At 43.9% G+C, this 23,283-nt stretch overlaps 1 pseudogene across 1 annotated transcript; it reads left to right on the top strand.

Moving 5' to 3' along the window:
- Positions 1-19,905: 19,905 nt before the first annotated feature.
- LOC122453083 lies at positions 19,906-21,309 on the top strand (annotated as a pseudogene). The gene has a single exon (XR_006272941.1). The product of XR_006272941.1 is annotated as a keratin, type I cytoskeletal 18-like (transcript).
- Positions 21,310-23,283: the final 1,974 nt, after the last annotated feature.

Raw genomic sequence — 23,283 nt, 5'->3', positions numbered from 1 at the left:
CCAACGAGTCAACTCTTCACATGAGGTGGCCAAAGTATTGGAGTTTCAGCTTCAGCATCAGTCCTTCCAATGAACACCCAGGACTGATCTCCTTCAGGATGGACTGGTTGGATCTCCTTGCAGTCCAGGGACTCTCAAGAGTCTTTTCCAACACCACAGTTCAAAAGCATCAGTTCTCCGGTGCTCAGCTTTCTTTATAGTCCAACTCTCACATCCATACATGACCACTGGAAAAACTGTAGTTTTGACTAGATGGACCTTTGTCAGCAAAGCAGTATCTCTGCTTTTTAATATGCTGTCTAGGTTGGTCACAGCTTTCCTTCCAAGGAGGAAGCATCTTTTAATTTCATGGCTGCAGTCACCATCTGCAGTAATTTTAGAGCCCCCCAAAATCAAGTCTTCACTGTTTCCTTTCTTTCCCCATCTATTTACCATGAAGTGATGGGAGCAGTTGCCATGATCTTAGTATTCTGAATGTTGAGTTTTAAGCCAGCTTTTTCACCCTCCTCTTTCACTTTCATCAGTTCTTCTTCACTTTCTGCCATAAGGGTGGTGTCATCTGCATATCTGAGGTAATTGATGTTTCTCCCGGCAATCTTGATTCCAGCTTGTGCTTCATCCATTTCTCATGATGTACTCTGCATATAAGTAAAATAAGCAGGGTGACAATATACAGCCTTGATGTATTCCTTTCCCAATTTCGAACCAGTCTGTTGTTCCATGTCCAGTTCTATCTGTTGCTTCTTGACCTGCATACAGGTTTCTCAGGAGGCAGGTAAGGTGGTCTGATATTCCCATCTCTTGAAGAATTTTCCACAGTTGTGATCTACTCAGTCAAAGGCTTTGGCGTAATCAATGAAGCAGAAATAGATGTTTTTCTGGAATTTTCTTGCTTTTTCTATGATCGAACAAATGTTGGCAATTTGATCCCTGGTTCCTCTGCCTTTTCTAAATCCACCTTGAACATCTGGAAGTTCATGGTTCACATACTGTTGAAGCCTAACTTGGAGAGTTTTGAGCATTACTTTACTAGCGTGTGAGACGAGTGCAATTGTGCAATAGTTTGAGCATTCGTTGGCATTGCCTTCCTTTGGGATTGAAATGAAAACTGACCTTTTACAGTCCTGTGGACACTGCTGAGCTTTCCAAATTTGCTGGCATTTTGAGTGCAGCACTTTCACAGCATCATCTTTTAGGATTTGAAATAGCTCAGCTGGAGTTCCATCACCTCCACTAGTTTTGTTCGTAGTGATGCTTCCAAAGGCCCACTTGACTTCACATTCTAGGATGTCTGGCTCTAGGTGATGTGATCACACCATCATGATTTTGGGTCACGAAGATCTTTTTTTGTATAGTTCTTTTGTGAATTCTTGCCACCTCTTCTTAATATTTCTGCTTCTGTTAGGTCCATACCATTTCTGTCCTTTGTTGTGCCCATCTTTGCATGAAATTTTCCCTTGGTATCTCTAATTTTCTTGAAGAGATCTCTAGTCTTTCCCAATCTGTTGTTTTCCTCTATTTCTTTGCATTGATCACTGAGGAAGGCTGTCTTATCTCTTCTTGCTATTCTTTGGAACTCTGCATTCAAATGGGAATGTCTTTCAGTTTCTCCTTTGCCTTTAGCTTCTCTTTTTTTCCCAGCTATTTGTAAGGCCTCCTCAGAAAACCATTTTGCCTTTTTCCTTTTCTTTATCTTGGGGTTGGTTTTGCTCACCGCTTCTTGTACAATGTCACGAACTTCTGTCCATAGTTCTTCAGGGACTGTGTCTATCAGATCTAATCCCTTGAAACTATTTGTCACTTCCAGTAAATTGTAAGGGATTTGATTTTGGTAATACCTGAATAGTCTAGTGGTTTTTCCTACTTTCTTCAGTTTAAGTCTGAATTTGGCAATAAGGAGTTCATGATCTAAGCCACAGTCAGCTCCTGGTCTTGTTTTTACTGACTGTGTAGAGCTTGTCCATCTTTGGCTGCAAAGAATATAATCAATCTGATTTCAATACTGACCATCTGGTGATGTCCATGTGTAGAGTCTTCGCTTGTGTTGTTGGAAGATGGTGTTTTCTATGACTAGTGCAATCTCTCAGCAAAACTCTGTTAGCCTTTGCCCTGCTTCATTCTGTACTCCAAGGCCAAATTTGCCTGTTACTCCAGGTATCTCGACTTCCTACTTTTGCATTCCAGTCCGCCATGATGAAAAGGACATCTTTTTTCGGTGTTAGTTCTAGAAGGTCTTGTAGGTCTTTATATAATTGTTTAACTTCAGCTTCTTCAGTATTACTGGTTAGGACATAGACTTGTATTACTGTGATACTGAATGGTTTGCCTTGGAAACGAACAGAGATCATTCTGTAATTTTTGAGATTGCATCCAAGTACTACATTTTGGACGCTCTTGCTGACTATGAGGGCTACTCCATTTCTTTTAAGGGATTGTTGCCCACAGTAGTAGATATAATGGTCATCTGAATTAAATTCGCCCATTCCAGTCCATTTTAGTTCACTGATTCCTAAAATGTAGATGTTCACTCTTGCCATCTCCTGTTTGACAACTTCTAATTTACCTTGATTCATGGATCTAATGTTCCAGGTTCCGATGCAATGTTGCTCTGTACGGCATCGGACTATACTTCCATCGCCAGTCACATCTGCAACTGGTTGTGAGTCTAACAATATATTCTTAGTTACTTTGATGTGAAAAACAGAATCTCAAATGTTCTTGATTTTTATGAAGATTTAAATGAAACTACAGAAAACATAAAGCAAAAGCTTGCTGATATATTATTCGACTGCAAACTAGACCTTGCTTATCTATCTGCCTATTGGGAGCAGTCCAAATGTAAATTTTGACAGGTTCAGTCTATACATTTGTTTTAAACCAAAGACAATGAAAAAAGATCTTTCCTACTGAATGTTTTACATACCTTATACACCACACTGCTAGAGCGAAATATGATTTGCTCACTTGGGAAGTTAAGGTTTTCATTATGAAAGTTGTGGTCACTTTTCAGTTCCCTGAAAACTACAGAATTACTTAATGAGATAGTTGACTTTTAGAAATGGAAAGAGATCGCTTTCTTAGACATATGACACATGTCTTAGACATAGGCTATCTTTGCTGCTAGCTATAGAAAAGATCTTAAATATTGTCCGTAAAGTTATATTTTCCAAATGAGCGCCAAGAGGCTGTCCTCTAATTTGAAAACACAAGGGGAATACAAAAGGGAAAAAGGACTGTAAAGCAGAGATTTCTATGCTGTTTCTCCAAAAGTGTTTGATGGGTTTTTTAAAAAAATAATTTTATTTATTTCTTTCTTTCTGGCTGCCTGGATCTTTGCTGCTATGAGGGTTTTTCTCCAGTGGTGGTGAGCAGGGGCTGCTCTCTGCTTGTGGTACTCGGGCTCGTCATTGTGGTGGCTTCTCTTGATTCAGAGCAGGGGCTCCAGGGTGCATGGTCTCAGGACTTGCAGCTGCTGGGTTCTAGAGCACAGGCTCAGTTGCTCTGAGGCATGTGGGACCTTCCTGGATCTGGGGTCAAACCCGTGTTTCCTGCACCGGTGGGTAGCTTCTTTACCATTGAGCCACCAGGAGAATCAATCTGATAATCTTTGAAGAAGCTGTAAGGAGCCCAGCCAAGGATGGACTGAGCCCGCTTGAGTTGTTTGGTGTGATGTGTAGGTTGACAAAAAGTTTCATAACGAATATTGTGGAGTTAAGACGGCTTCAGAACTCAGAGAAGAAAGTATGTCACCAAAAAAGGGCTACCAAATTAAACTGGACTTTCTCATTTCTTTCCTAAAGCTATAACTTATTTGGAATCAAATTTTGATTTCACAAATTCAGACTACATCCATGCTTTAAGATTATTCTTCCCTGAGAGAAATTTAGCTCATGATGTCACTCAAGATGTTTTAGAGTGTTCACAAATGATGGACATTTTTGATATGGACAGTCTGTAAGATGAATTTATAGGGACTTCCCTGGTGGTCCAGTGGCTAAGACTCCATCCTCCTAATGCAGGGGGCCCAGGTTCAATCCCTGGTCAGGGAAGTAGATCCCACATGCTGAAACTAAGAGTTCACATGCTGGAACGAAAATATTCCTGTGCTACAAGTGAGACCTGATACTGACCAAAAAAAAAAAAAAATTTTAAGAATAATTTATAGGTGTAAAGGACATTATTGACAATCAGCTGACCTACTGAAACAAGCTTGTAAATACAAAGTTGATGAACATCTTTAGAAAGCTAGAGACAAATTCCCACAAGTTTAAAACCCTGCTATTAATAGTAAGTAAAATCCTACATATTCTATGTCGAATGCTTTTGTTGAGAGGATAGTTAGCTTGTTGTCATCACATAAGACTGCCAGCAGACATTAGTGTCATGTGCGCATGGTAAGAATCAACTAAATTTTACATTTGAGTATATTCTGTCACTACACAAAAGCAAAGAAAGAGGCTCTGGGTTATTGAAAAAAGGAAACTAAGGTAAAAAAACTTGGGGCTTCCATGGTGGCTCAGACAGTAAAGAATCTGCCTGCAATGCAGGAGACCCAGGTTCAATCCCTGGGTCAGGAAAATCCCCTGGAGAAGGGAATGGCTACCCACTCAATTCTTGCCTGGAAAATTCCATCGACAGAGCACACTGGCGGGATTATAGTCCATAGGTTCATAAAGAGTCAGACACGACTGAGTGACTATTCAGTGTAAAGTGGGAAGAGTAAAAGTATCCTATGGTACTATGGGAGAAAAAGAAACATGTCTTTGAGCTTTTCTCTTAAATATAGGTTAACATTTGTAGAATTAGCCCTATTGTATTTTCACTCTTTGTTTAAAAAGTATTACATTTATGTATCTCAGGCAGTGTTCACATTTCTTTCTTAGGAAATAGCCTGTTACCTTCAATTGGTCTCTTTATTTGTGCATTTTTTTTTTAAAAATAAGTATTCTTTAGGACTATAGTTCTATGTTACTATTGCATATTGCCAAAACTTTCCACTTTGTTACTGCTTCTTTCCATTTTTGGTGATCTCTTCTGGCATGCTTAAGAGATATTTGTTTTCCAAACTACCTGTTTTTATTTTCTTCTTAAAGGAGAGCAAGGCTCTGGTGTAGCAGAGACCCCAGTTTTGCCTACAGACCTGAAACAAGTTTCTCAGCGCTTTTCCTATTAGTGACGACTTCTTTTTTCGCTTGAGCCCAGCTAAATATTCCCTCTTTTTCTTCTCTTAGTTTTTCAGGTTTTCACAACCTTGGATGTGTCTGGAGTCTGGAAGTTATACTGATGAAGGCTGGCTACATCATTCTCTATTCCTTTTTCCTTTTGAAACCATTTTAAAAATTTGATTTTTTGTGAGTTTTTTTGTTTAAAAATTTTTTTTTAAAATTTCATTGTTGGAGTATAGTTGCCTTATTAATACAATGTTGTGTTGGTTTTTGCCGTAGGGCAAAATGAATCAGCTACATGTTTACACGTAGCCCTCGTTCTCTATTTCTAAGGCACCTCCGTAGGTGGTACCGAAGTGCAAGATGCTCACAGCTGCCCTGCTCCGTCCTGGGCCTTGTTCAGCCGCCCCTGAGTTGTGCTGTGGCCCTGGAGGGCGGTGGGGGGTGTGTGTGGTTATAGCCTCTGGTTTTCTAGCGGGTAGAACAGCTTCCAGACTGAGTTCCAGCTGAAAGAAAAGCCTTCCTCAGTGGCACAGAAAAATGAACTCTAGGACACTTCTGTTACGGAGCCCCCGGGCAGCTGTAGCTGCCCTGGGTTTCACTTTAACCGCTTTGTGCCAGGTGTCTAGAAGACTCATACCACAGAGGCGTGAATCCTGGCCAGGGGCCATTTCCTCTGCCCTCTCTTCCTGCCAGCATTGTTGGCACTCCCCTCCCCCACCCGCCTTCATGCTTCTTACAGAGGTGACACCTCCTAGATCAGAATCTGGGGTGACTCAGAATGCGCCTTCTCTCCTCCTCAGCGAGGCTCAGGCCTCCACCTCAGCCACCTGCAGCTGCCCCATGTGACAGCTTCCCTGGGAGAACGGGATCTTCTTAATTCCCTACAGTATCCAAGGAGGAATTTGATGGACAGTTTTTTTCCTTCCACTGGAACAGCATCATTATTTTCCAGTAAATTCTAACCTGGAAACACAGAGTATGATTCCTTATCAGGCAAGTACCTTGCATTGATTACATATGCCATCAAATTTTGATGTTTTAAAACATTTATTTATTTTTTTATTGAAGGATAATTGCTTTACAGAATTGTGTTGTTTTCTGTCAAACCACAACATGAATCAGCCATAGGTATACACATATACCCTTCCTTTTGAACCTCCCTCCCATCTCCCTCCCCATCCCACCCCTCTGGGTTGGTACAGAGCCCCTGTTTGAGTTTCCTGAGACACACAGCAAATTCCCATTGGCTATCTATTTTAATAAGCGGAGAGAGCCTTTCACAGCAGGGATTCCTCCCCAGGTACTTTTCTGGGGGATTTCTTTTTGTGTGTGTCCAACTCTAACGTCATCCAGTATTTCTCCTGGGAGGTCTTGCTTTTTCTGCAGATGGCCCTCCCTGTGAGAAGTCAGGCTGCTTCTCAGGGTGGGTTGTTGTTGATCTTGTTGTTTAGCCACTTCAGTCGTGTCTGACTCTTCTGCGACCCTGTGGACTATAACCCACCAGGCTCCTCTGTCCATGGAGTTTTCCAGGCAAGAATACTGGAGTGGGTTGCCATGCCCTCCTGCAGGGGATCTTCCTGACCCAGGAATCAAACCCGTGAATCCTGCATTGGCAGATGGATTCTTTACCTCTGAGCCACAGGGGAAGCCCCTCAGACTGAGTTTTGTTCAGTTGCTCAGTCGTGTCCAGCTCTTTGCAACTCCATGGACTGCAGCACATCAGGCTTCCCTGTCCTTCACCATCTCCAGGAGTTTGCTCAAACTTGTGCCCGGTGAGTTGATGATGCCATCCAATCATCTCATCCTCTGTCACACTCTTCTCTTCCTGCCCTCAATGTTTCCCAGGATCAGGGTCTTTTCCAATGAGTCTGCTCTTTGCATCAGGTGGCCAAAGTATTGGAGCTATGGCTGGGAGATCTGGGCAAGATAGTTCATCTGCAGCTAACTTTCTTTTGCGGCTTCAAAAAAAAAAAAGTCTTTAAATTCTAAATCAAATTTGTTGATGAGCTGTGGAAATCTCTGAGTTTAAGGGAGCAGACGGCTGCAACCATGGATTTGACAAATCTCATCCCTTCGGCAGTGGGTCCCCTCAGAGTCGATGTATTTGTCCTACAACCTAAGAATATTTTACGGATGTCCTTTTGTGTTCATTAATGGGGCCTGAACTGTACAGCCACCTGGAATAATACCAAAAGAATACCCTCTCCTGACCTTGGCCCTGAATGATTTATCGAGATGAACTAGGCTTATAAGAGATTCCGTATGGATGGTATTTCCAGACACTTTTCAACAAAGAGGGAAGTTAAGTTTATGCTCATAAGGAGAGTGAACTCTTTGGGGGGGTTTACTGTGAAATCTGTGTGTTCGGGGAAGGCTTTTTACTTCTGGATCTTCAGGGATGAGGAGGATTTTTAAAAAATAATTTTATTTACTTATTTTTTGCTATGCTGGGTCCTCATTGCTCAGGCTTTTCTCTAGCTGTGGCGAGTGGGGGCTACTGTCTAGGCTTCTCATTTCAGTGGGTTTTCAGGCTGCGGAGCACGCCTGGGCTTAGTTGCTCCATGGCATGTGGGATCTTCCCGGACCAGGGATCAAACTGGTGTCTCCTCGTTGGCAGGCAGGTTCTTTACCACTGAGCCACCAGGGAAGCCCAAAGAGGGGTTTATATTTCCTCAATAAGGAGGGCAATGTGATGTTTGAAAAGACCTTCCAGCCCATCACCTGTGCTTATTTTATGCCTGGAATTTCTTGTCCCTGTAGAATATCAGTCAAAATAATGAATGTAAAGCCCTCCTCTGGCCTCCTGGGGCTTCCATCCTGTGTGTTTTAAATTGAAATAGTCCAGTCTCCTGGTACAGATGAAGTTGGCTGTGTGCCTGTCACCTGGAGCGGCACCAAAGACAAGACATCATCATGACTGGGTTCTCCACATAGTCAGAGATCAGACCTACACAGATGCGGGTTCAGTCTCTAGGTCAGGAAGATCCCCTGGAGGAGGACATGGCAACCCACTCCAGTATTCTTGCCTGGGGAATTCCATGGACAGAGGCTGGCAGGCTACAGACAATAGGGTCGCCAAGAGTCAGACATGAAGCAACTTAGCTCGCATGCACACACATTACTCACACCAGCGTGTCACGGATGCTCATATGGGACAGAGCCAGAAGTGAACATTAACATGTGTAGGACTAGCAGAGGATGACTATAGAAGAAAACAGGGTTCGAGTGGTTAGAAGTTAACTGGCAGAGGAAGGGAGGACATCCTAGGAAATATAGAAACGTGAGCAAAAGTGCAGGGTAAGAGGGACCTCCCAAGTCATGAGGGGAAAGTAAGGGGATGTTTTTGTGTTTGTTCAGTTGTGTCTGACTCTTAGTGACCCCATGGACTGTAGCCTTCCAGGCTCCTCTGTCCATGGAGTTTTTCAGGCAAGAATACTGGAGTGGTTTGCCATTTCATTCTCCTATAAGTAAGGGGATGCCACCTTCTACAATGAAGTAAAATCCAGGGGTGTAAGGTTGGTATGAGAGCCCTGGGGTCTCAGATCTTTACTGCTGATTGACTTGTGTTGTGGTCTTTCCCCCATCCCCACAGCCTTTACCACGTCAGCCTCAGAGGCAGATTTCTTCCCTTTTGAAGCTCTGTCAAAAGTCCCTTCTTTTGCTTCCCCCTAGCATAGGTCAAATACACATACATTTAAGGAAAATTTACTAATGGGGGAGGAATAAATCAGGAGTTTGGGATTAACACAGACATGCTACTGTATATAACATCATCAACAAGCACCTACTGTATAGCGCAGGGAACTCTACTCAATATTCTGTGATAACTTCTATGGGAAAAGAATCTGGAAAAGAGATGCATATATATGGGACCGTGTATCTATATAACTAAACCACTTAGCTGTACACCCCAAACTAGCACAACATTGTAAATCAACTATACTCCAATATGGGGACTCCCCTGGTGGTCCATGGCTAAGACTGCGTGCTCCCAATGCAGAGGGCCTGGGTTCGATTACTGGGCAGGGAACTAGATCCCACATGCCTGAAGTAAAGATCCTGCATCCTGCAACTAAAACCCAGGACAGACTAGATAAATAAATATATTAAAAGAAATTACAAAAAGACTATATTCCAGTAAAAATAAAAATTAAATTAAAAGTTTATTAAGCACAAAGAGAAGCGGGGGGTGGGGGGGGCAGGAAACTAGGAACTTCTCTGGTGGTCCAGTGGCTAAGACTCTGCTCCCAATGCAGTGGGCCTGAGTTCAATCCCTGGTCAGGGAACTAGATCCCACATGCTGCAACTAAGACCCGGTAAAGCCAAATAAATTTAAAAAGTAGTAATAAGCAGATACTTTTTAAAAAAGGAAACTGATTTTTAAGTAATCAAGTTTCAGAGGTATACCTTGCTCTCTAGGGCTCATAAACCCTACCTCATTCCAAATGAAATCCCAGGGAAAGAGGGGTCTACCCTATCGAGCACACGTCAGGGGATACCTTCAGCCTTCAGCACCCAAGACAACTCTCCCAAACGTCAAAATCTCTCACAATCCAAGCAATTCCATTAAGTTTCCTGAGCCCGAGTTGTGGCTTTATGATTTCAGGAGAAACCTAATTCTATGACCCCAAAGTGCATGACCCCTTGCCCAGGAGGAAGGCTTGCTTTCTGCCCAGAGGTATCTTTGGGGGAGGGGTCATGCAGAGTCTCTGAAAGCCAGAACTGCAGAAGTCTTAGAAGAGGCATGTGGCAACAGGGATGGAATAAACAGATACAAGAGACATGGCTTTTGATGGCAAGGAACTCATAGGAGCTTTTTACAGTTATTAATTTTTATTTTTTTTAGAGACAGAGCTTCTTTTTAAAATATTTCTTTCTTTCTTTGGCTCTGCTGGGTCATAGCTGTGGCATGTGGGATCTTAGTTCCCCAACCAGGGATGGAGCCTGGGCCCCTAAACTGCTGGGCCGCCAGAGGAGTCCCCTGCAATTTATACTCTTGTAGCTGCTCTTACGCAGATTGGTGTTTCTGTCCTTTGTCCCCTTTCTTTCATGCCTGCTTTCTCTATCTCTCAGCTGCTACTCCAGCTATTGGCTTATCTCTTTCCCTGTTCCAGCAGCTCTGGAAATGGTCAGAGGAACCTTACCTTTGACCTCCCCATGATCTCCCAAAGCAGTCCTCTGAACCTCCTCTTTTCTCAGCACACCGCCCTTAAAGGGGTTTCCCACACAGAGAAACAAACAAAAGAGGCAGCAAAACAAATGAAGAAGTTACAAAATTTCCAGGAATCTAACCAAACTCATCTCACATGCTAGCAAAGTAATGCTCAAAATTCTCCAAGTTAGGCTTCAACAGTACATGAACCGAAAACTTCCAGATGTTCAAGCTGGATTTAGAAAAGGCAGAGGAACCAGAGATCAAATTGCCAACATCCGTTGGATCATAGAAAAAGCAAGAGAATTCCAGAAAAACATCTACTTCTGCTTTATTGACTACGCCAAAGCCTTTGACTGTGTGGATCACAACAAACTGTGGAAAATTCTTCAAGAGATGGGAATGCCAGACCACCTTACCTGCCTCTTGAGAAATCTGTATGCAAGTCAAGAAGCAAAAATTAAAACCAGATATGGAACAATGGACTGGTTCGAAATCGGGAAAGGAGTACGTCAAGGCTGTATGTTGTCACCCTGCTTATTTAACTTACATGCAGAGTACATCATGAGAAACGCTGGGCTGGATGAAGCACAAGCTGGGATCAAGATTACCAGGAGAAATATCAATAACCTCAGATATGCAGATGACACCACCCTTATGGCAGAAAGAGAAGAGGAACTAAACAGCCTCTTGATGAAAGTGAAAGAGGACGGTGAAAACGCTGGCTTAAAACTCAACATTCAGAAAACTAAGATCATGGCATCTGCTCCCATCACTTCATGGTAAACAGATGGGGAAACAATGACAGACTTTATTTTCTTGGGCTCCAAAATCACTGCAGATGGTGACTTCAGCCACGAAATTAAAAGATGCTTCCTCCTTGGAAGGAAAGCTATGACCAACCTAGACAGCATATTAAAAAGCAGAGACATTACTTTGCCGACAAAGGTCCGCCTAGTCAAAGCTATAGTTTTTTCAGTAGTCATGTATGGATGTGAGAGTTGGACCATAAAGAAAGCTGAGCACTGGAGAAATGATGCTTTTGAACTGTGGTGTTGGAGAAGACTCTTGAGCGTCCCTTGGACTGCAAGGAGATCAAATTGGTCAATCGTAACGGAATCAGACCTGAATATTCATTGGAAGGCCTGATGCTGAAGCTGAAACTCCAATACTTTGGCTACCTGATGTGAAGAACTGACTCATTGGAAAAGACCCTGATGCTGGGAAAGATTGAAGGCAGGAGGAGAAGGGGACGACAAAAGATGAGATGGTTGGATGGCATCACTGACTTAATGGACATGAGTTTGAGCAAGCTTGGGAGTTGGTAATGGACAGGGAAGCCTGGCATGCTGCAGTCCATGGGGTCGCAAAGAGTCAGACACGACTGAGTGACTGAACTGAACCAAACTTCTTAGCCCTTAAGGAGAGTTACCACCTGTTTTTGATCTTTGTATCCCAAGCACCGAACACTGTAATGCCAAGCACAAGGTAGGGAAGTTTGTTGACTAAAATACTTTAAAAATTTAAAAAAAAATGTTTTTTGACTGTAACACCCAGCATGTGGGATCTTAGTTCCCCAACCAAGGATCTATCCCGCACCCCTTGAATTGGAAGCACATAGTCTTAACCACTGAACTGCCAGGAAAGTCTCAGCTCACTAAAATAATAAATAGATTAAAAGAAGGAGAACAGAGTGATGTCATAGAAAGCAGGACCAACAAGAAGGGGATGGTCAATAATACTAAATATCACAGAGAAATCAGGTCAGATGAGAACAGAAAGGCACTCTGCTGGCTTTGCTATTTGAGGCATGATGGTACACCTGGACAGGATGGTTCTAAGGGGGCTGAAGGGCTGGCAGCGTGATTGAATTGGTTGACTAAGGGAGGTGAGGAAGGAAGACAGTGAGTGTAGATCATCTGGGGGAGCTTGGCTATGGAGGAGGCAGAAAGGCTGGTAACTAGAAGTGGACTCAGGGTTGAGGGAAAGTGATGAAGATGATAAAGGCCCTGGAGGAATGGGAGAGGGGGCTGAGGGCCACACTGAGAGCAACAAGCAGAGATTTCTGTGGGCACCAAGGTGCTTGGGCGTGTGCTTCCTCCAGCAGGGTTTCTGGGCCCAATTCCAGCACATGTGTGTGTGTGCGTGTGCGTGTGTGTGGGGGGGGGCTCCCCACACCAACAAGCGATTCTTGGACCCCAGCAGTGACTGGGAATTCAACTCAATTCTGACACCATCTACCTGGACATAGAATCAGATTCCACATGTAAAAGACAGTCTCACAAGACATCCTGCCACCTCAGATGCCTGTGGTGAAACCCAGGTTGTCACCTGTGCTCCTGACTCTCTGGCTTTGAGTTAGGGGTTCCAATGACCCTGCCTAATTCAGGATGCTAATTGCAAGTCCAGGTTGTTACCTGTACTTCCGACCAATGGGCTGTAGATAAGAAGTTCCCATGGCTTCCTCCTTGGGTTCAGTTCATTTGCTGGAACGACTCACAAAACTCAGGACAACACATTTACTCAGTAGATTTGTTATAAGAAGATATTAAAGAATAGGAATCAGCAGCTGGATGAAGAGGTATAGAGGATGTGGTCCCCTGGTGGCTCAGATGATAAACAGTCTGCCTGCAATGCAGGAGACCAGGGTTTGATCCCTGGGTCAGGAAGATCCCCTGGAAAAGGGAATGGTACCTCACTCCAGGATTCTTGCCTGGAGAATCCATGGACAGAGGAGCCTGCTAAGCTACGTCCATGGGGTTGCAAACAGCTGGACACAATTAACACTTCCTTTCACTTTTTCAGACAAAGGAGTGTCTGTCCTTATAGAGCTTGGGGCCCAGAGTTTCCAAGTGGAAACTTCAAAAATGGGCCCCAAAGCTGTCCTTTTAGGGGGTTTATGGAGGCTCTGTTACAAACACATGGTTGACAAATCCTTGGCCAATCATGGCGATTGAGTTCACCTCAAGCCCCCTTCCTGGAGGTTAATCACAGGTTGGTTCCATTGGTAATCAACCCCCACCCTTAGATGTTTTCCAAAAGACGCTTCTTTAACACAACGAAAGGCACCCCAGATCATTCTCAACCCTTAGAAAATTTCAAGGATTTGGGGAGTCTATGGGCCAGCAAAGCAATTGCTGATGAAGGTCAAATACATGTGAGACAAAGATTTTGGTCCTCTGAGTGACCAAATATGTATTTCTTGTAAATCACAGCGTGACACTGACCAAGTATGGGACCACGAGGGAAGGGAAGTGACCTAAGTTTGGGAACTTGGAGGGCATGAGTGGTGGTGACGGATCAGTCGAGAGGGAAGTTTAAACTAGAGATGTTAGAAAATGGGATTTCCCGGTGGCACTAGGCGTAAAGAACCCAACTGAGAATGCAGGCAGACCTGAGACACGTGGGTTCAATTCCTGGGTCGGGAAGATCCCCTGGAGGAGGGCATGGCATTTGTAATCTTGCCTGGAAAATCCAATGGACAGAGGAGCCTGGTGGGCTGCAGTCCAAAGGGTCGCAAAGACTTGGACGTGACTGAAGCCACTTCGTATGCACGCAGGTAAGAAAAACGAGCCCCTGAGGGAGCTTGAGTACGAGGAAGCAGGTAAGCTGAGGAGCTGGAGCTTAAAAACAGTGCGTTCACGCTTGGCAGTAGGACAGTGAGTCATGTTGGATGATGTTGAGGCCGTGGATGAGTTATTGAGTTTCATAGGTGGAACCCTCTAGATCATGGCAAGATTCAGGTGTGGTCCTGCCAGTGGGTGGCTGATGAAGCATCAGGAAAGGCTGAGAGACCCAAGGAAGCACCAGATGCTATGTGAAGCAGGATGAGGTGGCGGCCGTGGTCTCAAGGCCTATGCAAGGGCACACAGGGGGACCCAGAATTTGCATTTAGGAACCTCTTACTCAGACCAGTGTACAAGTTAACTCGTCCTGTGAAGTCTCAGTTCCCCATCTGTCAAAGGCGGTAATCATATCACCACACCTCATGGGATCATTGTGAAAACTAAGATCATGGATGTGGGGTGCTGAGCACAATACCTGGTAATAAGCACTTGATAAATATCTGAAAAATAAATGCTATGGTGTGTGTGCAGGAAGAGCACTGACATGAAAAACACAGACAAGGGCACTTGGGGATTGTCTTCTTTGTGGAAGCAGCACAGATTTTCAGAATAAAATTTGTGATTGCATTCCAACCCTGCAGCTTACTAGCCCTGTGATGACTTGAGACAAGTCATTTCACCTGTCTGTGGTTAATCACCATGCTGAGTTGTTAATATCTTTGCCCCAATGTATCAAGTGACTACTTACTAAGTACCAGGGATTGTACTGGGTGTGGGAGATAGACAGACTTGAAAAAGACACTCTCCCATGCTCATAGAATACCAGAAGGGACAGGAAGAGACAGTTATCATTGGAGAAACTTAGAGCTTTGGCAAAGCTGAATTCGAGGCATGCAGAGAAATCCTTAATTATTCTGGAAAGGTTTTTTTTTTTGCCCACCCTGATGAAGATTAGCTCATTCCCTCCTTTAAAAAAAAAAAATATATATATATATATATATATATAAAGTAGCTTCTAGTTCCCCTTTTATTTTTTTAAACTATAATAGGGTTTTAGATACTATTTTGGAAAATAAAATGGTAAAAATTAGATGTTTCAAATTTCTACGGGCTGAACAATCTGCCCGGGGACACTTCATCTGTAAAGTATTGTAGAGCTGGGGTCAGAGCATGAGAGCAGAACAGTGGCTTCTTCAATAAGTTTATCTGGTCCAGTTTTCCCTTCTGTAAGATGAGGGGAGTGGTCACTGCTTCACAGAGTTAGTGTGGGGATTAATGAGTTAATACATGTAAACCCTTAGGACAGTGCCTGGCACATGGTGATCACTCAGTTTTCGAGTTCTCCTTATTCTATTAAGTGACAGTCTTCCAGGGAACAATGTCTTTCTCAATCTGCACAGGGACCACCAGAAACTGCAGATCAAAGCAACAAGATGGTAAACTGGAAGTTGGCTTTATTTTTAAATTTTTATTGGAGTATAGTTGCTTTACATTGTTGTGTTAGCTTCTACTGTAGAGCAAAGTGAATCAGTCGTATGTATACATATATCCAGGCTCCCCAGGTAGCTCAGTGGGTAAAGAATCTGCCTGCAAGGCAGGAGATGCAGGAGACATGGGTTTGATCCCTGGGTCGGGAAGATTCCCTGGAAGAGGGCATGGCAACCCACTCCAGTACTGTTGCCTGGAGAATCCCATGGACAGAGGAGCCTGGAGGGCTACAGTGCATGGGGTCACAAAGAGTTACACATGACTAAAGTGACTGAGCATACACACACACGTCATATATTCCATTTGTTTTTTTAGATTTCCTTACCATTTAGGTCACCACAGAGCATTGGGTAGAATTAACAATTTGTTTTAGAATAAGTAGATCTGCAAAGGGTCTGGGCAAAAAACCCGAGGGCCCTTCTTTTCAACACAGCCAAAATTCAACTGTCTTGACTGCAGCATCTACCCCATAAATATCAGCTGAGTTCTTCAGTCCTTGCTTTGCAAGACAGTGTCCACAGGAGTGCCTTATATATGAGTTTTCTCAGTTCAAAAGAGAGGAACCTTGACTTTCCCTCTCTCCTGAAGGGAGTCTGAGACAGCACTCTCAGCCAGGTGAGGGGAGCTCTCAGGTTACCTGGTGTGAAAGCCCCCAGGGTCCTGGGCTGGGCAGCAGGTTGTAACTTGCATCTCAGTCTTTCTCTCTATCTCAGGAAGATCTTCCCTGATAAGATAAAGGCATTCCTAGTCTCTGGCACTTGCCTCACCTTTATTGCAGAAGTCAAAAGAGGGAGATGAGTGTGAAATAGAGGTCAAAAGGAAGTGTAGCTCCTAGGAGTGTTTCTCTACAGTCCCTTGAGAAGCTTCTGTTATTTCTTCCAATCGCATGTTTCCAGGACAATTTAAATGATTTTGAAACTTTAGACAGAGTCCTCACCTCTTCCCTGTTATATTCCCCCACCTCTTCAATTCCTCAGGGGCTTTCTCCTCTTGGAAATTTGAGCTTAAATTGAAATACAGTGTTTCTGCAGAAACTGGTAGCCTTCTCTTTTTCTGCCTCTCTTGTTTCTGTTCAAAAAGCTAGATTCAAGTTGTCATCAGAACTGGCCTTTTAAAAAGAAAATTTATGAGGTGATCAGTTCAGCTCAGTTCAGTTCAGTTGCTCAGTTGTGTCCGATTTTTTTGCAACACCATGGACTGCAGCACGCAGGGCTTCCCTGTCCATCACCAACACTCGGAGCTTCACCAAACTCATGTCCAACGAGTCAGTGATGCCATCCAACCATCTCATCCTCTGTCATCCCCTTCTCCTCCAGCCTTCAATCTTTCCCAGCATCAGGGGCTTTTCCAATGGGTCAGTTCTTTGTATCATGTGGCCAAAGTATTAGAGTTTCAGCTTCAGCATCAGTCCTTCCAATGAACACCCAGGACTGATTTCTGTTAGGATGGACTGGTTGGATCTCCTTGCAGTCCAAGGGACTCTCAAGAGTCTTCTCCAACACCACAGTTCAAAAGCATCACCTTTGGTGCTCAGCTTTCTTTATAGTCGAATTCTCACATCCATATGTGACTATTGGAAAAACCATAGCTTTGACTAGAAGGACCTTTGTTGGCAAAGTAATGTCTCTGCTTTTTAATATGCTAGATTGGTCATTGCTTTTTTCCTAAGGAGCAGCGTCTTTTAATTTCATGGCTGCACTCACCATCTGCAGTGATTTTGGAGCCCAAGGAAATAATGTCTGTCACTGTTTCTATTGTTTCCCCATCTATTTGCCATGAAGTGATGGGACCAGATGCCATGATCTTAGTTTTCTGAATGTTGAGTTTTAAATCAACTTTTTCACTTTCCTCTTTCACTTTCATCAAGAGGCTCTTTAGTTCTTCTTTGCTTTCTGCTGTGTCACCTGTATATCTGAAGTTATTGACATCTCTCCTGGCAATCTTGATTCCAATTTGTGCTTCATCCAGTCCAGCATTTCTCATGATGTGCCCTGCATATAAGTTAAATAAGCAGGGTGACAATATAAAGCCTTGACATACTCCTTTCCTGATTTGGAACCAGTCTGTTGTTCCATGTCCAACAAGACGGTAGGCCCTGGAGTGTCGGTCAAACAGGAAATGGCAAGAGTGAACATCAACATTTTAGGAATCAGCGAACTAAAATGGACTGGAATGGGTGAATTTAACTCAGTTGACCATTTTATCTACTACTGTGGGCAAGAATCCCTTAGAATAAATGGAATAGCCCTCAAAGTCAACAAGAGTCTGAAATGCAGTACTTGGATGCAATCTCAAAAATGATAGAATGATCTCTGTTCGTTTCCAAGGCAAACCATTCAATATCACAGTAACCCAAGTTTATGCCCCAACTGGTAATGCTGAAGAAGCTGAGTTGAATAGTTCTATGAAGACCTACAAGAACTTCTAGAACTAATACCCAAAAAAGATGTCCTTTTCATTATAGGGGACTAGACTGAAAAAGAAGGAAGTCAAAAAAATACCTGTAGTAACAGGCAAATTTGGCCTTGGAGTACAGAATGAAGCAGGGCAAAGGCTAATAGAGTTTTGCCAAGAGAACGCACTGGTCATAGCAAACACCCTCTTCAAACAACACAAGAGAAGACTCTACACATGGACATCACCAGATGATCAATACTGAAATCAGATTGATTATATTCCTTGCAGCCAAAGATGGAGAAGCTCTATACAGTAGCAAAAACAAGACCAGGAGCTGACTATGACTCAGATCATGAACTCCTTATTGTGAAATTCAGACTTAAATTGAAGAAAGTAGGGAAAATCACTAGACATTTCAGTTATGACCTAAATCAAATCCCTTATGACTATACAGTGGAAGTGACATAGTTTCAAGGGATTAGATCTGATAGAGTGCCTAAAGAACTATGGATGGAGGTTTGTGACATTGTACAGGAGGCAGTGGTCATGACCATCCCCGAGAAAAAGAAATGCAAAAAGGCAAAATGGTTGTCTGAGGAGGCCTTACAAATACCTGTGAGAAGAAGAGAAATGAAAGGCAAAGGAGAAAAGGAAAGATATACCCATCTGAATGCAGAGTTCCAAAGAACAGCAAGGAGAGATCAGAAAGCCTTCCTCAATGATCAGTGTAAAGAAATAGAGGAAAACAACAGAATGGGAAAGACTAGAGATCTCTTCAAGAAAATTAGAGATACCAAGGGAACATTTCATGCAAAGATGGGCACAATAAAGGACAGAAATGGTATGGACCTAACAGAAGCAGAAATATTAAGAAGAGGTGGCAAGAATACACAGAAGAACTTTATTAAAAAAAATCTTCATGACCCAGATAACCATGATTTTGTGATCACTCACCTAGAGCCAGACATCCTGGAATGGGAAGTAAAATGATGCCTTAGGAAGCATCACTATGAACAAAGCTAGTGGAGGTAATGGAATTCCAGTGGAGCTATTCCAAATCCTGAAAGATGATGCTGTGAAAGTGCTGCACTCAATGTGCCAGTAAATTTGGAAAACTCAGCAGTGGCCACAGGACTGGAAACGGTCAATTTTCATTCCAATCCCAAAGAAAGGCAATCCCAAAGAATGCTCTACCTACTGCACAATTGCACCCATCTCACACACTAACAAAGTAATGCTCAAAATTCTCCAAGTTAGGCTTCAACAGTATGTGAATCATGAACTTCAAGATGTTCAAGCTGATTTAGAAAAGGCAGAGATCAAATTGCCACCATCAGCTGCATCATCTAAAAAGTGAGAGAATTCCAGAAAAACATCTACTTCTGCTTTATTGACTACGCCAAAGCCTTTGACTGTGTGGATCACAACAGACTGAAAAATTCTTAAAGAGATGGGAATACCACACCACGAGGTGATAAAAGAAATATCAAGTGAACAGTGGATGCCCAGGAACCTCGGCACATTGCAAACCTTTATTTGTTATAACTTGCATATTGTGAGATGGTTAATAGGAAATATGTTTTAGTCCAGAATAAACTCTGGTAATCAGTTCAAGGGCCACAGCGATGTTTTTTCAGTGTTCCTCTGTCCATGGTGTTTCTCAGGAAAGAACACTGGAGTGGGTTGCCATTTCCTCCTCCAGGGGATCTTCCCGACCCAGGGTTTGAACCTGCGTCTCCTGCATTCTCAGGCAGATTTCTTTACCACTGAGCCACCTGGAAAGCTGTTTTCAATGCCAAAGAAGGGCAAAAGTGTAGGAGTGAGGGTTTTTTTAGCCAGGAAATGATTTCAATATAAAAATACATTCTATGTGACCTGTGTTTTTTTTTTTTTTTAAAGAATGATACTGATAGTAAATAGCAATTTGTCGGTCCATTAGTTTTTAAAGAATCTACTTAGTAAAATTAAAAAGTTGGAAAATTTAAATTGGTTCTCCTTATTTGTTTACTGGGCTGTGAAAATCAAAAGATTTTGTCCAACACCTACTGCTTCTCCAGCTGAGAAGATCCTCTGAAATCTCACCCCAGAGGCACTCTTTATAAGAAGGGAATTTCTAACGGTCCAGCACCTGAGTCCTGGCCTCGCTCCTTCCTCGTGAACAAACATCATGAGCTTCAGCGCCCAATCCACCTTCTCCAACTACCGGTCCCTGGGCTCCGTGCAGTCGTCGAGCCACCGGGTCCGACCGGTCAGCAGCGCGGCCAGCGTCTATGCAGGCGCCGGGGGCTCGGGCTCCCGGATCTCCGTGTCCCGCTCCACCAGCGTCCGGGGCGGCTGGGGGTCCGGGAACCTGGGCGCCGGGATGGCCGGGGGTCTGGTGGGTGTAGGGGGCATCCAGGGCGAGAAGGAGACCATGCAAGACCTGAATGACCGCCTGGCCTCCTACCTGGAGAAGGTGAGGAGCCTGGAGGCTGATAACCGGAGACTGGAGAAGCAAAATCCAGGAACACCTGGAGAAGAAGGGACCCCAGGTCAGAGACTGGGGGCATTACCTGAAGATCATCGAGGACCTGAGGGTTCAGATTTTTGCAAATTCTGTGGACAACGCCCGCATCGTTCTGCAGATTGACAATGCCCGTCTTGCTGATGACTTCAGAGTCAAGTATGAGACGGAGCTGGCCATGCGCCAGTCTGTGGAGAGTGACATACACGGGCTCCGCAAGGTCATCGATGACACCAATGTCACCCGGCTGCAGCTCGAGACTGAGATCGAAGCTCTCAAGGAGGAGCTGCTCTTCATGAAGAAGAACCATGAGGAGGAAGTAAAGGGTCTACAAAACCAGATTGCCAACTCTGGGCTGACTGTGGAGTTAGATGCCCCCAAACCTCAGGACCTCAGCAAGATCATGGCAGACATCCGGGCCCAGTATGACGAGCTGGCTCAGAAGAACCGAGAGGAGCTGGACAAGTACTGGTCCCAGCAGACTGAGGAGAGCACCACAGTGGTCACCTCGCAGACTGCCGAGATAGGAGCTGCTGAGATGACCCTCACAGAGCTGAGGCGCACCGTCCAGTCCCTGGAGATCGACCTGGACTCCATGAGAAACCTGAAGGCCAGCTTGGAGAACAGCCTGAGGGAAGTGGAGACCCGCTACGCCATGCAGATGGAGCAGCTCAACGGAGTCCTCCTGCACCTGGAGTCAGAGCTGGCCCAGACCCGGGCAGAGGGGCAACGCCAGACCCAGGAGTACGAGGCCCTGCTGAATGTCAAGGTCAAGCTGGAGGCTGAGATCAATACCTACCGCCGCCTGCTGGAAGATGGGGAGGATTTCAGCCTTGGCGATGCTCTGGACAGCAGCAACTCCAAGCAAACCATCCATAAGACCACCACCCTCCGGCTCGTGGATGGCAAAGTGGTGTCTGAGACCTCAGACACCAAAGTTCTGAGGCACTGAGGCAGCAGAAGCAGGATCCCCTGGGGAGCAGGGAGTCAATAAAAGTTGAGACGTTATTGCATAAAAAAAAAAAAAAAAAAAAAGAAGGGAATTTCTTTCTTATAAAGAGTGCCTCTGGGGTTGCATTTTCTATTTTTAATCTTTTTCCGTCCTTATTTTTAAATTGAGGTATAATTAACATATTAGTTTCAGGTGTAGAACATATTGTTTTTTTAGTTGTGGTAAAACATACATAACAAAGGTACCATTTTAACCATTTGTAGGTGTTCAGTTCAATGGCATAAAATATATTCACATTCTTGTGGAACTATCACCACCATCCATCTGTAGAACCTTCTTTTTTTTTGGCCATGCTGCATGGCATGTGGGATCCTAGCACCCCAACCAAAGATCTAACCTGTGCCCCTTGCCTTGGAAACAGAATCGTAATCACTGGATCTCCAGGGAAGTCCCCGCTGCTGTTGCTGTTCAGTCGTTCAGTTGTGTCTGACTCTTTGCAACCCCCATGGACAGCAGCAAGCCAGGCTTCGCGGTCCTTCACCATCTCCCAGAGTTTGCTCAAACTCATGTCCATTCAGTTGTTGATGAACCTTTCTAATCTTCCCAAACAGAAACCCTAACTTCCTATTCCCCTTCCTCTCAGCCCCTAGCAACCTCTATTCTACCTTCAGTCTCTGAATCATGATTCTAGGTACCTCAAATAAGTGCAATCATACACTGCTTTCTTTTTTGTATCAGGCTCATTTCATGTTGTGTTAATTTCTGCGGTACAGTGGAGTCAACCAGTCATATATATTTATTATTTTCCGAGATGGTTTATCATAGGATACTGAATATGCTTCCTCCTATTATATATCTCTTTATTATACTAAACATCTCTTAGAGGTATTTTTAAACTTTTGGACAACTCTTTGAAGCTCTTCCAACAATAGGATGGTTGACCCAAGGGCAAGTCTTGCCAGCTTTCTGTGTTTACTCATCTGTAAAATTGTTCTGAGTTCTATTCTATCATTTAAATACATCCAAGCAGATCTGCCTCTTATAAAGGTGGCCACTGTGACTGTTTTTACCAGTATTCCTCATATGTAATGTAGGCCCAGCATTGCATGTAAAAACTTCCCAATTTTCATGCATTAGCCAATTCCATTGGGCCAGATGTGACATATTTGCAGGCCTCATCTTGCCCACAGGCCACCAGGTAGCATCTCTGCTAGGGCTTAACAAAAACCACATTTTAGTGTGACCTCATTGATTCATTGATGTAATAAATGTTTACCGAGTCTCTACTACAGGCTAGGTTACACATATAACATATAGTTTTTAAAATACAAGATAGGAGAGACAGTGTTGCAGCATAAACGTTATAACTGAGCAAAATAATGACTTTTACTAAGCACATATGTGCCAGGGAGTTTTAAGAGCTTCATCTATATTAACTCATTGAACCTGACTAGGAACCTATAAAGTAGGCACTCTCATGGTCTTCATTTTAAATATGCAAAAGACAAGCACAGAGTGGTCAAATTGCTTGTCTGGTCACACAGCTGGAAACTGTTTAGGGTGGATTTGAACCCAGCTTGATGCCTGATTTCCCAAGGTCTTGACTGGGACAGGGGGTGGCTGGTATGGGATAACCTGTGGATTTATGAAGATCTCTGGAAGAGGTAACTTTTGATTTGCCTTCAAGGGTGATTTCAGCAAACAAGGTGGGGAGGGCAATCCAGGCAGAGGAGATAATTTGAGCCTGGGATCAAACACAAGATTGTCAGGAAATGAGTCTGAAAGAGGTCGCAAGGTCGCCAATGCCATTTTTCAACTGTTTGTTTTCAGGTGAGGTATCAGCTCATAGACAGCTTATGTCTCAGTACTAACCACAAGGGAGAGGATGGTGTTGAAGCAGAAGGGAATTTACAAACTCCAGAGAGGGAAGCGCGCCCGAAGCTCTGCCGGCCTACCCAAGACCACCGACGGGGACTACAAGTCCCGTCATGCAGCGGGGGCGCGCCGGGAGCCCCGGGCCGGCCCCGCCCCCACAGGCCCCGCCCTGGCCACGCCTC

The sequence above is a fragment of the Cervus canadensis genome, chromosome 14, assembly GCF_019320065.1.
Source record: "Cervus canadensis isolate Bull #8, Minnesota chromosome 14, ASM1932006v1, whole genome shotgun sequence".
NCBI classification, from domain to species: domain Eukaryota; kingdom Metazoa; phylum Chordata; class Mammalia; order Artiodactyla; family Cervidae; genus Cervus; species Cervus canadensis.
Note: the sequence above shows the minus strand (reverse complement) of the source record. Positions and strands in the feature narration are given on the sequence as shown.